Raw genomic sequence first — 14,704 nt, forward strand, 5'->3', positions numbered from 1 at the left:
AACAAGAGAAATAACAAGTTGTAGGTGACACTAGAGGTGGAAGGCTCAAAACAAACAAGAATTACCAAAAACAATGTAGGAAGGAAGAATGCACTGAGGTCCAGGTACATGAACTTTACATAAATGCACAGAAAAAAACCCCACTGGGACATATGCATGGAAAAATCTACCCAGAGCCACTAAATATACAAACACTTCTAGTTCAGAAAGCTGGAGTCAAAGGTTGCTCCCCCAGCGCACTCTTCTAGTTTTCTCTCAGTTCCTTTCTTGGCCTCTATTAACAGCCACTGCTAGACAATAAGGTTTCAGAAATTCTCATCTGGTTCACTATGGTCATTCTATAGTCTTCTGCACAATAAAGTAGTGAACACACAAAAATAACTGTTCTGAACATTTGTTTCCAGTGGTTTGTAAAGATTACTGAACCTTAGGAAGTGAAACTGCAGTCAATTTTAATTTTATCTTGCCAAAGGCATTATTCAGTTTTCCCCTCCCCTCTGTCAGCAATAGAAGCAACCATAGATAGACACTCTTATCCAGAGCTTACACTTTGTATCACAATGTGGAACATCAGCCTTAAAGAGTCAGGAGTCAGTGGACTCTTCCATTATACAGATTTGAAAAAGACTTCCAGATCCTGTGCACATATGCTTCTCCAACAATTTAACACTTGGAATATGACAAAGTGATAGATATTTGCCCACCAAATGGAAAAGTTCTCCTGAATGATACCCATTACAATTTTTAAAAATTTACATTCAGCCACAGATGACAGACCTCAATTCAGTTTTGGTGCCAGCAATTAAGGAAAAAACAGTCTACAGAAAGCAACCATACATCAGCTAGACCATACAGAAACTATAAGTAACTGTCTTAAATGCAATTGTTTCTTGTGCAAAGTATCCAGTACCAGAAAATACTGTTTGGAGGTTTCTGGGCTGTAAAGCATCAAATACTTAAAGTATCAAACTGTACCTCAGTCTTTTACAACCTTTCAATTCTGTCAAGAGGGGAAAAAAAACAAACAAAAACCAACAAACCTGTGGGTGAGGTCATGAAACCACAAGGCCATTTGCATTGCTGGTAAACAGTCACAAAGGCACACATGACCCAAAACATTCATGATTAAAGATTTCTAAAAAGTCTCAAGCAGAAGGTAAGACTCCTAACAGTACAGGAGAAAGATAGGGATTAAAATTGAAGATTTTAATCCCTATCTTTGACTCCTGGCAAATTTATTTGCTCAATTTCAGATTAGCAATCAATTACAAACCACATTTGTACTCAACTAACCTTGTATTCACCCTTTACTACCAAGGGGAATTGTCTTCCAAAACAACCAAATTACTCATGCCAGTCAAACAAGTCACCAGGACAGAGATAAGAGACTACAAGCACTGATATATTCACTTGAATTTATACAAGCCATAGTAAATCAGATCTATATTGTTTGAGCAGGACAAAAGCAGCCCTAACAGTACAGCGCCAAAATGAAGTAAGAGGAAATAACCTCCACAGCTTGAATTTTATTTTCTCATTGTCCTCTATTACTTCTTCCTAGCTACCTTTTTAAATCCTGATTTACTATTTCTCCCCTGTAGACTACTGCACAAATGCACACTCTAAGTACATCTGCCATGCTGAAAACCAGAGTCAGCCAAAACTGACCACCTGTAAGTCAACTTACACCAGGTACACCCCATTCCCTGGCATGCAGAATCCCTACTCTTTCAAGCTATTTCATCTGGGGTATATCCTCAAACATTAGCTTTGCTATCATCTGTAATTCATCAATAGTTTCAGTATAGAGAAATAAAGTAAGATTTACTACTTTCAAAGCAGTTTTTTAGCAGCTAAAATATACTTGCTTCCACTTTTATTTCATGCAAACATTTCTGTTTACATCTTATTGACTCTAAGAAAGAACAGATATATAAACAGCATAATCTTAGACAGAATAAAACACACATAATTGAAAAATCTTGTCTTAATTGTCCTTATGTTTTCTGGATTAATATAGTTAACTCTTCCAACACATACAAAGAAAAATCAATATAACTATATGCATCATACAGAAATAGAATTCAAATTAAGTCACATTAAAATGAGTACAACCATAAGCTTAACCAAATAAATGAATTAGAAAGCTTTAGAAATCTTGTCTGTTTTCTGTGTGTCAAGACTTCCATAACTCGTGTTGAGAACATCAGTGAACTGGCATTTAATTCCAAAGTACATGACACAGTGCTCTCATCACTTCTGCAAGAGAAAGCAGTGCTGCACAAGTTCACCCCCTACAAGAAACATTCTGTACAGAACCCCAAACATACTGTTCTTTTACACCTTAGCTCCCTAAGCCCAAAGTACACTACATCCCTATGAAGTCACCCAAAGGCAAATTTAAAACAGTGAAATATAATAAACTATAGAGAGAATAACTGTGTTACAGTTTTGATGTTAGTATTGCATTTAAGCCTTGAACTTACCAGTGGCCTTCTCACAAGCATTATTTTGGTAGCAATGCTGTGACATGCAGCTCCTTGCCTCCTCAACCTTCAATACTACCACAGTATTATCTTTACAGGCAGTTATACACTTAATCTATTTGTGAAGTCAACTTGCTGCAAGCTAATTTTAAAAACCAAGTTTTGTTTTCTAAGTGAAAATTGCAAGTCATCTCATGTTAGAGTTTGTTCAGTACATTCAGCCATATGAAAAGAAAGGTGTTGGGTAATCCAGCTGCTGAAAAGCTCTCAGTGTAAAGCATGCACAGGCAGATGCTGCACAATAGCTTGAGTATGACTAAAAAGCATGTGGAGAACTGAGCAGGGCCTGTGCCTCATCTCTGAGCATTGACTGTAAAAGACACAATTTTAACACCTTCTACCATTACAGCACATAGTTTCAGGTAGTACAAATCCAGAAGCATTCATCTGGCAAGTAGTTTAGCAGTGACCTACAAGAAGGAAAAAGATGCAGTTCACAAAGCAGGACAGAGGTTTGAGAGACTCTTCAGCTGCTTTTTAGCAGCAACATTTAAAATGCAAGACTTTTGACTAAACTTCCCAATTCTGCTGGCTAAGAATGAGATTTTAGGAGACTGCCTATTTCCAACCCTACTCTAGGTATCTGCACCTCATTCAATTTGGAAAACAGAGATGTCTACCTCTAAAACCATGGCAACCTGCAAGCCAGACACTAACTTTAGAATATACTTCACAAGCCACATGAGGAAGAAATTTTGTAGCAGCTCTTGGGACTTCATTTCAACTCAATCGCCCTTCTGCCTCCATAAAATGTAAGGAGCTCCACGAACTGAGAATTGGGCAGCAAAAGTCCCAGGTGCTTCAGAAGTGACTTATGACAGGATCAGGCCAGGACAGGGTTAATTTTTGCAGCAGCAAGGAAGGGCATAGTGAGAATCCAGATGCTATTCTCTCATCATTGCCAGGGGAAGCACTCTGGGTAGCCAGTTCTGCATGGTGAGCAATCATGTGTGAATTGTTTGCCTATTTTGTACAGTTTGTTATTGATATTGTAGCTGTTACTGTTCACTTTCTTATTCAATTTCTGTTTCCAGTAAATTGTTCTTATCTCAACCTGTAATCTTTACTTTTTGTGTCCCTAATTTTCTTCTCCATCCCTACTGCAGGGGAGAGGGGAAAAGGAGACTGAGTGAGTAGTTGTGGTTTGGAAGGTTTCAGTGGGAACATTAAATTGGGGAGCACTATTCCTGTGCCAGGACAGCCTTATCTGGTGAAGCACGGGCCTCTCTTTCAGGCCAAACCCATTCCAAGGCACCCTTCACAAAGAAAAGGGAACTCTCCCCAGGCTCCCACTGACTTCCCTGGATTGGCGGCGTCACCACACTGGGCTACCCAGGGCAGATCTACAATATAGCATAATATCAGACATGATCCAATACAACTGCAATGGAAAGGTTTCCTTTTCACTCCAGAACCTTTATTTGAAATAAATGCTATGATACATTCCATCACCCTAACCCTACCAATGCAGCAGCATCAGCATTCCTGATGGCTTTCCATCTGCAAAATATTTTCTCCAGTGTACCATTCTACCATATCCTAAAGATCATGAAAGTAAAGCAGGAACCTTGCTATCAGGAATACATCCCAGATTTTATAGCAAAAAGAGATCTATGATAGTCTACTGACAGGTGTTTTAGTAGCTCATTTTCACAGGGGGAAAAACCCCAAGAAACTATACAAAAGTACATTTTCCAGAGGAGGGGTGCATCAATACTGCAGATAACCTTAGGACTTAGTTTTAGCGCTTGATAACTGCTCCCTGTTAAATTACAGAATTAAAATTATCAATATATGCATGCAATGCATGTATCTAGCTGTGTTAAACAGTTTCAGGAGAAACATGCTTTATCTCTTCATGACAGTTCTCTCATTCTTCCCCATCCCTCCACATTCTCCCACCCCCACAACAGCCCATCCACATACACTCACAAGACTAGACACATTCAGCTGAAAAACATTTCAGAGCAACTAAGAACAATTTTGTGGGTTTTTACATACTTTACAAGCTACAGAAGAACATGACTTCTCAACTAAAATTTTTAGAGGAAGGACCCACGCTTCTGTCTCATTCAGAAGATACATCCAATACATTAAATGTTCTACTGTCACATAAAAATGCTGTAGTAGAGACAAAATATATGCAACTCAAAGTCTCAAGAGAATTTACTACCCTGTATGTCTTGCTCTGCATTGTAATTTTTTTTTTAAAGTCAAATCCCAAAAGCATAATACTGTCAAAGCAGAAAAGGATAATAATTCTCTTATGTTAAGAGATGTATTAATTTAGATTGAATTTGAGTTAGATGAAAAAGCTTTTAAAATAAAAGTTCCCATTTCATGAAAGCACCTAAAGGTCAGAATATTAATTACTCTAAGAAATAGAAAGCTAATAAAACTCAAATTATACAGGTTCTGGAAGGACTCTTTATTTGAGTTCAGATTTCCAAGTTAATTGGTATTATCAAGTAATCTGCCATTATTCCAAAGTCACAACAACAGAAAGCTTCTACAGAATTTATTGTTACCACTTTAGTAGCAGAAAACAGTTAAAGATTTAAAATAACAGAGCATACATTCATTTTCTTTTTCTCTTTCTACTACTTGCATTCTCATTAAATCACACAATGTCTTCTGCTCAGGACAGGCCTGACTTTTAAGGGCATTATTACATATCCTACATATCTAGTAGTCCTAGAAGAAGTGAGTGGTGCTTCCATAATCAGTCATTAATTCAGAGTACTGGCTTAGAGCACAGATGTGATGATTTAGAGCCAGGCAAATATTTCTGTAGCTTAACTACAAAGTGGTCAAAATTTATTTCTATAATAATCTCAGGTCTGTGAACTTGAGAACTTGTTTTAGAGTATTGTGCTTACAAGCAGTATCTGAGAAGTCACTTGAATGGCAGGCACAGTTGTGACAATACATGGAAATTGGTCATTGATTGCACATGTACTTGGGGTGTAGTGGACTGGATGAACCAGAGCCAAAGGACATCAATACAGCCAAACAACCCTTGGACACAACATGTCCTGCTTGTAAAAGCTGTCATAAGCACATGAAAGAAGCGCTGCAGTGAACCCAGAGCAAAGCAACCTCCATCACACTGGATTAAAAAAACCCAAATATAATTGAAGTGAATGGGCACTTTTCAAACAATATGACATTTGAGAGTTAATCAGACAAAACAAAAAGATCATACTCTGATTTAACATCTATAGACACATTTAAGGAACTTCTTCAAGGGCGTGGCATCGTTTGGTTCCTGTTTCATCACTTGGTTGACTTTCTATTCCTACTTTTGTCAGTTCCCCTATTTACTGTACAAGCAGGACCTTCATCTAGGTGCTCCTTCTTCCCTTGACACCCAAAGTGTCCACATCCTGCTCCACCTACTGAATTTATACAGGACTTTTATTCTACCACACCAAGAAGCAGCTGTAAATGGTTAAGGCAATTCCTGCCACTGTTTCACAGGATTGGAGTGGCTTTGTGAGCACAGGTGAACTAGCATCCACTTCTTTACCAAAACAGGACAAAACATAAGCCACTTTTGAATACCACTAAAATAGCAATGAACCAAAGATTTCCATTACTTCCTTAAGGAATGAATGAATGTATGTGTGCACTATGTATGCAGGGGAACAGCACAGTTTAGAGATCTCCTCTGATTATGTTGTTTTAGGTGGAAAGTCATTATCATTCTTCCCTGTGCAGCTACAGTTTTCTAGTAACAGTCTGGGAGAAAATATCACTGCACAAATAACCATTCCATTCCAGTAAAAACCCTTGGTAACCAATGCAAATGCATATGCTTCAGATACTCTTAAATTTCAGTCTAAGAACAAAGAGAATGATATTGAAAATACATATACCAAACTAAAGCAAGGCAGCAAAAGAATTAAAAGTGGCAGAGACTGCAAATTTACTCAGTCAATCCCCAGCATGATGCAGAAGTGCTGGAAGAGTAGTTCTGCTATATTTGTACACATCACTGAAAAGTCAACAAAACTTCAACCAATTCCAGCTGAGACAACAGAATCCTGTTACTCCAAGCTGTATCATTACAGACTAAGCAAAACAGATGTTTCCTTTTTTGTGTTTCACTGAGTAACAGAAGAAATTTGATTGTCTGAAGTGTCTCATCACAACAAGACTGTTGTGAAAATGCCCCTTATTTACAGTGCCAACACATAATGCTGCTGAGAATACAGGGAGAGGGGTAAAGAAACTCAAAGTTTTTTGCTCAGCTTTACAATTAAATATAAATCATGCTCTCTTAAGACAGGCAGAAATTGGTAAATATTATACCAGCACTCACAAAGCTGCAGATGCACATGTAAGCAGATGTGCAGAATTACTGTCACAAGCCTCTCAGCTGCTCCTCTGGCTGCTGCACTGGGAATTTAGTTCAAAGCAGGGAAAAAAATGCAGGAGCCTATTAGTCTTTCTACACCTGACATACGGAGTCAATACAATTAGGAACATAAGAGATGTGAGTGGAAAGACTGCAGCTCATTGAGCCTAAAAGCTGTAACTGAGTAAAAACAGTAGCACAGCTGCAGCATGTGACAGACATGAAGCAGGCAGGTATTTTGGCACAGCCTAAAGGAAGTCAATAAGAAATACATTCTTTTAACTGAGTGTATAATAATTGGTTTAACCAGATGTGCTATTAACCACAAACTGTAGGATAATACTCAGCATTTCACTGGCAAAATGAGTCTAAATTAGCTGTAAGGAACACAAAATTGTTGCTTTAGCACCAAGTACCAAGAGCTAAGGAACTCCTCAACCCTGCTCCTTCCCCTACTTTGATCACACTGTTCTCCCCTTCATCAGCCTAACACCAAATACACGATGCTGCAGTCTACCTATTTCCAATCTGGAAGAAACACAATTTCCTTCAGCCAGCAAATCATGCAAAGGAGTAAAAAAAAGGGAAAATAAAGAATAATTTTTATACCTGAAGATCCTTTCGTCTGCTTCCTCAGGTAGAGATGTGACTGTAGCATACCTGACATGTTTTACACAGTACACTGAAAATATTCATAGTATCCTGACAGAGAAGGTAGCCGGTGTTAAAAACTTGTCAAATGCAATTTTAAAAAATTTACTAGGTCAACTTAATGCTTTTACACATTTTCCAGTCGTCTCCTTTAATACAGTAAATAGTATTAAAGGATTGAAAAAAATTAATAGAAAACAATTACTTTTACAAATCACTACACAGTACAGTCTTGTCCATTAACCAGATGCTCATGGAGACCTTATATTATCCAGCACTAGCTATTGTACAATACTCAGACTACTAGACAGGTTAATTGTTGAGTATTAGATATAATTCCCTACCACATATTTAAAGTGTAATGGGATTTTTTCCCTCCTTTCCTAAAAAAAAAATCCACAATAAAATATAGCAAAAGGAGTGAATCATGGTGTTTAGCATTAGCAAAATATTAAAGTTGTATGCACTGTTCGTCAGGTTGAAATTAATGCCTTGCTGAAGCATAAATATTTATCCAGTGCAAACAGCAGGAAACCTTAGGAGACAGCATGGCTTTAAGCACTGAAGTGTATTAATTAGTACCCAGTGCAGCTTCAGAGCATGCTATGCTATTTTTAAATAAAGGTTAGATTCCAAATAGACAAAAGTAAAGGTATGAGATAAGATAGCCTAAGAAAGCTGTCTTTAATAGCTATCAAAAGTGCCCCAAGTACACTTTTTTTTTCCACAAAGTTTAGAATGAGAGCTCTTGTGCCAATCAGGATGGAATACAGACATTTAGCAACTTTTGCATCAGCAATAAGCATGTTTTACTAGTATTACTTTCACCTACATTTCTTTGCTATGCTTCAGTTGCTACACAGCATTTCATATCATCAGAGGTTAGAGATGGAAAAACAAAAACATACATCTGTTTTGTAGAGATAACCATTTCTAAGTCTTAATCTCAACACTCAGATGATTCTTCAGCACTGCCAGTTATTTATAAATTAAGAAACATTTCATGCACATCCTCACTTTCCATGGCATTCTCCATATACAAGAGTGATGATAATTAAATATCTGTCCAAATTCCATGTCCTTTACTGATTCCAGTTCTAATAAATAATGCTACCAACAACCACAGTTTATTGAACCCATCTATTTTACATTTGCACACCATTTAGAAGTTAAACTGAAGCCTTATAAACAGAACCCTTAATTCATCACACAAACACCTACACCAACATCCTCCCCTTTCTGGCACTACAAGACGAAACAGGGTCACATTCAGACAATTTCAGGACTCACTTGGCTGTAAGTTAGACTGCTTGCACTCACAGTCTTTCCGAAAGTTGTTAGCAAAGCATGCAAGTTCATGTGGGGATGTGACCAAAGAAATTGCCATAAATAACAGCTGCCCTCACAGACTCGGCCAAGATGCTATTTTTATTCTGCGCCTCTTGAACGTGGTCCTGATTAGGGCAAAGGCTTCAAAACAGTTTCACCACAAGTAGAAGAAAATACTTCATATCCATTTAGAAATGCTATCAGCTGAAAACTATTACAGTTATTAGATCTTTCAGATGTTTTTTTTTGGTGTTTCGGATTTTTTCTTTCTATCTAATACAAGAGTATTTGAGTTTTCATGCTAGAAAAGTTCTAACACAAATTCTGATAGAAATCTGATTTCCAGAAAGAACAAATGCAGAAGCATTTCACCTGTCAGCCTTGAGCAAAACTTTTTAAATGCTTTCAGATAACTTTAAGTAATTCAAGTGTCAGTTTAGAGAAAATCTCAAGTTCATGCAGAAGTACTTAATCTAAAAAGTGTGGGCATACACTTACACATTATAGAGGAAAGAGTCTGGCCATTGCAGGAATAAACATTTTAATGGCATGCAGAGCTGGAGCAGCAACTTTAAACACAGACTAGCAGTAATATGCAGTTGCTACACATTAGAAACATTTTCATACTTTAGTACTCCTTGTCTTCAACAACACCGACACAGGTTTCTGTCCTTATTCTGACACCTTGTTGCTGCCTTCCAAGATTATCTCACAAAGCATTTCAAGTAAACTAATCCAATTTAAGTTTCTAAATAACTGATGCTAATAAAAAATACTTGAATTCCAACACATTCTCCACTTCCAAATGTGCATTTCATACGTCACCATTTCAATTCTAGCAACTGAGTACAGCAAATGCCAAAAGGGCTTTTTTTCCTGGAACAGAAAGAAATCACAGATTTAAAGAAAATATCTCAGGCCTAAAATTTTAATTTAAGAGGTCTTTTTTACATATATATACTAGCATAATTATAACAGAACAGCATTAACAAAACAAAAGCTATAATTCTCCTAAGCAGGAAAACGACAAGATTCCAGTAAATCAACAACCTCTCTCAACTACATCCTACCAAGTATAAGCCAACACAGTGAAAGACACTGCATATAAACTGCAGGTTTTAAGCATGCTGTATTTCCATAATCCCATGGAAGTCTCAGAGATTAGACAGGGTCACTCCAGTCAAACTATTTAACCTCAGAATATAATTACAGATGGGCAGGCTTCAGTTCTTCTGAAGTATACAAGATTTGGTCTCTAGTTCTCTTCAAAGAAAACAGAGTATGCAGGCAGGGAAGGTCAGACTGTCAGGCTGCTCATTTCCTACACAGCAAGATCAGATCTCCTGCCTGAATTTCATGCACCTTGCTCTCGGAAGACTGACTGCTTGCTAACACTGGACGTAACACACGTGAGTGCGGTGATTCACAGGTGTAACTTCCACTTCTGCTAACAGAACTGCCCACACAGCCCTATGGGAGACCTCAGGACAGATCAGCTTTGCACCCAGTCTTCCATTTGTGAGAGAGGAAGCGTGCTGGGTTATGCAGAGAGCACATCTGTCAGAGGGGAGGGCTGGCAATGAAACCTGACCTGGCAATTCACCTAACGGATTTAAGCCTAAGCTCTTCCCCATGCAGACTTTGTATGTTTGCTGAGTGCACAGGTGATCTTTGTTAAGAGCCCAAGAGCCACTACATTTTAATATTCTCACCAACATACACATTTATTCCTCATGAAAGTTTCATCCTAAAGCCTCAGATATTCCACAAGTTCTTAGTCCCAAAGGGAAACCTGGGAACTGTGACTTTTCTCTAAGAAATCGTTCTGCAAACCATGCATTCTCCATACAACCTGAAAAAGACTCAGTGTCACATCAGACCATTTATTTTCTAATTAAAATAACCAGACATCAGCCAACACTTTATAACTAATAATTTAAACCTCCAGAATGAACAAGGTGATTTTAATATTGCATGCATTAAAGTCAGTGACAGGTTAAGATGCCAATCTAGTATGTACCTTAAGGTAGGCTTCAATGAAAAATCCATTTCCTGACATGAACATGAGGAAGGTTCAAGATATTGAGTTTTAGAGGAATGTGTACTATGAATGAGACTTCAACTCAGTGACTTACTATTAGGTTTGACCCAGTCACATGCATCAGGAAATGGGCTTGTCTCCCAGCCTAGAGCCAGCCCCACTGTGCTAAGTGAAACACAGATGACACACATCAGTTGAAGTGCCCAGCCCTACAGTATCTCACACACAGGCCTGTGATACAAGTCCTCACAAAATTAGAATCCAAGTGACTTAACTACCCAGCTGTGCCTGGGAACACGTCTCCCATGGCCTCTCTCAAGTGAAAGCAAACCCACCCAGCAGAATTCCAATGTGATCCCCTGACAGTCTTTTTCCTTGGAAGAAGCTTTCTGATTAAATATAACACGTCCCTTTAAAACAGCTCACTGCTGCAAGGAAGTGAATTGCTACAGTTAATAAATCATCCCAAGTAGTACAGAACTTCCTCAAAATTATTATCCCTCTGATAAAAGCCCTATTACAAGTGCCTTGCCTCACAAAGAGATTATCACAGAAGAGAAGCAGACAGGTTTTGTATTTCAGAATTAGTGGGTTTATACTTTTTTCCAACTCTAGAGGAAAAAATACATCCAAAAACACTGCCAGAAGGATCTAAAATTCAACTTCAAAGTATACTACTTTTACCAAAACTATTTCACTGATGAAACTACAACAGATTGCAAATTAATTTGACCACATTATACAACATTACTTAGTTTTTGCAACATAAAAGAACTTGCTGAAAGGTGGAGAGAACAAAAGCAAGACGCCATTAGAGGTATGAAACTATATGATCTTTAAGGTCCCTTCTAACCCCAACCTTTCAATGATTCTGTGGAAAGCACAAACTTCTGAAAAACCACTGTAGCATGTAAGTCCATCACTGGAGGGGAAAACTGCAGAGAGGCCTTTCAGATACCACAAAATGCAGTCACCAATGTCACTCTGTGCTTTGCTCCACAACACTGCTTCTTGCCTCTCTGCAGTGCAATTTGCTCAGCTTGCCTTAAAAAAATGCCACTAAATCTGAATTTGCAGCTAAGGACCCTAACACCAACCCTGTAGTAGAAGTTTTAATATTTGGCTCATCTACAGTCATTTCCTCACACCCCGGCAGTGCATGTTAAAACTCCTGAAAGGTCCATCCTAGCAGGACTTGATAATCTTCGAGTACACAAATCCGCTCCCTGCGAACCTAAGGCTGGGGAGCTTTTTCGGCAAAGAGCTAGAATTCAATTGGACGGGAAACAAACGTGATGGCTGTCGGGATTACATGGGACAAGACAAATCCAGGGGCACTATCTCTGCTTCCATCCTTACCTCTGACACACCAAGCACAAGGAAGGACACTTCAATCGGACGCGCTCCAGTGGAAGCACGAAGCCCGTGGAGGCACCAGCCCTGCAGCCGCGGCACTGCCCGCCCAGGTTCCCAACTCCGCGGCTCGAACTGTTGCTGCCGCCTCCCGCATCCCCGCGGCGGGCACACCGCTCGCGGCGGCGGCGGCACCGCCGAACGCAGCCCGGGACGGGTCCGCAGCACGGAGCCGCTCCTCAGCACGCCGCCCAACTCTGCCCCAGCCTCCCCCCGAGGGTCCGCGGCGGCACCGAGCCCGCTGCCAGGCACCGCGCTGCCCGCCCCGCTCCGGGGACGCGGCGGGAGCAGCTCCTTTGTCTCTCCCGCAGCCCCGGCCGCCTTCTCCCGGCGGCACAAGGCGCCGCTGCCCCGCCGGCCCCCAGACGTCCCGGCGATGCCCGCCGTGCCCCGCCGCGGCTGGACCGGGTGCGGGCGGTGCGCGGCGAGCGGGCGGCCAGACGCGGCCGGGATGCCGGCGGGGCGCTGGGAGGACCCGCAGGACCGGGGGAAGCCGCAACCGGTGCCCGGAGCGCCGCCCCGCCGCCCCGCACCGGGGGCAGGGTGCCGCCCTGCCCGTCCATCGCCCCCGGGCACCGGCCCTGCCCCCGGCAACTCCACCGCCCCCTCCCGGCCTCCTCCCCGCGCCCTGCACCCCCCGCCGCCCCGGCGAGCCACGGCCGCCCCAGCCGCGCGCCGCCGGCTGCCCCAGGGTGGGGCGCGGGACCCGCAGCCTGGGGGGGGCTCCGCTCGGGCGGCCGCGAGTTGCCCGACGGCCGCGGCCGCCCCGTCGGGATGCGCCAGCCCCGCGCGGGAAAAAAAGTTGTCCCCGCGGGAGCGACCGGGAAGCGAACTCACCCTCCCGCCCGGCGGCTCCGCCGCGGCCGCGACTCAAACTCACCCTCCCGCCGGGAGCGGCAGCGGCGGGCGGACCCCGCCCGGCCCCGCCGCTGCCTGGCGGCGGCCGCAGCCAACCGGAGCGCGCTGCGCGGTCACGCCAGCCAATGGCGGGGCAGAGCGGGCCGTGCGCGCGCCCCGCTCCCCGAGGGGCGGGGCCGGCCCGCTCCGAGGCCGGGCGGGAGCGGGGGACGCGCTGTGAGGGCGCCCCGGGGCGGGCACGGAAACCGGACCAGTCGCGGGCTCCGGGCTGCGGCCGGGCCGGGAGCCTGGCCGTGAGGGAAGCTTAGGCGGTGTCCGGAGCGCCGGGCAGGGTCGTGCCCCGCGGGGAGATGCGCCCTTCGGGGCAGCGCCCGCTCCCGAAACTGCCCCGCGAGCGCGGGTGGCAGCGGGGGTCGGGACAAGACGGGCGGCAGCGCTTGGGACGGGCTCGAGGGAGCAGCACCGGAGCTGCGAGTGCTCTGCCGCTGTCCCGAGTCACACGTCCCCCGGCCTGTCACTGGGAAATAAAGACGGACCCGGAGGCAGGCAGGTCTGGCAGTGCCCCAGCCCAACAAAGGTACCTCGGCCGGAGATGCTTACAGGCACCCCGATGGGAATGACGCGGAACTGAATGCCTCTTAATTTTCATCAGGAGTGTCTTAATCATTGTTTAGATACTGGATTCTTACCAGCCCTCTCCAAGTGAAGTAATTGTGGGCAATTCTCATTCCACAGCACTCCAAGGCCTTTCCAAATACAAGTACTTTTTTTTCCCCTATTTTTTTTTCTACTGACGTCCTTGGACTGCTCTAAAGAACAATTTTGAAATAAAACTGCATGTCCAACAAACAGCTAATTTTTATTTTTACATTTTTTTGTTACCACCAGAGTTTCTTTTTTAAGTATGCTTTCAGGATGAAAGTTTTATTCCTCAGAAGCACGCACTTCTGGTAAACCACTGGATTAATAAAGATTAAGTTAATCAGTAGTCTAATTGCTGTGTGGTGAAATCAAGGCAAGGAGGCTGTGATTTGATCTGTGTCAAATATCATATAATGGCAGAGCCTGAATTAACACCACCAACACTGTCACAAAGTGCTGTCCCATATGAATACTCATTTAAAAGCCATGGTCCTCTATGCCTGGCACAAGTTATTTTCCTCAATTACTCAGTAGAGGTAGATAATGTGCTATCACACAAGTTTATTGACTTCTCTGGAGCCTTGAACCTGAGAAAATACCAGGTTAAAGGCACTTCTTCTTTCTTGGCCATCCTGCATACGGACATACATCAGTACCATTCTGTCTGAGCTGTTTCTAGACTTGTGCTGTTGTACCATTCATTTCCATAGGTATACACTACACTAATTTGTTGACGATAAAATATGTGTTATTTTCAAGGACCTTGAATAATATAAACCATAATACATACAAATTGCTTTTAGAATATAAATGTCTTACTAAGGCATTTGTCTTTAGAATACTCCCACTGTGTTATGGTCTAAA

The 14,704-nt window shown here is 42.3% G+C and overlaps 1 protein-coding gene across 4 annotated transcripts in view; it reads right to left on the minus strand.

Annotated features, from left to right (window-relative positions):
• The window catches only part of HYCC1 (hyccin PI4KA lipid kinase complex subunit 1), a 43,052-nt gene extending 29,807 nt beyond the window's left edge, over window positions 1-13,245 (minus strand). For 3 of the 4 annotated variants that reach the window (XM_064704466.1, XM_064704469.1, XM_064704468.1), the window contains exon 1: window positions 13,178-13,245. The gene's annotated coding sequence lies outside the window, so the exon portion shown is untranslated. Of the gene's footprint in view, window positions 1-12,286; window positions 12,306-13,177 lie in introns of those variants that run through there. The other variant, XM_064704467.1, reaches the window with a different exon arrangement.
• Between the last annotated feature and the right edge of the window lie 1,459 nt (window positions 13,246-14,704).

Source organism: Zonotrichia leucophrys, chromosome 2 (genome assembly GCF_028769735.1).
Source record: "Zonotrichia leucophrys gambelii isolate GWCS_2022_RI chromosome 2, RI_Zleu_2.0, whole genome shotgun sequence".
NCBI classification, from domain to species: domain Eukaryota; kingdom Metazoa; phylum Chordata; class Aves; order Passeriformes; family Passerellidae; genus Zonotrichia; species Zonotrichia leucophrys.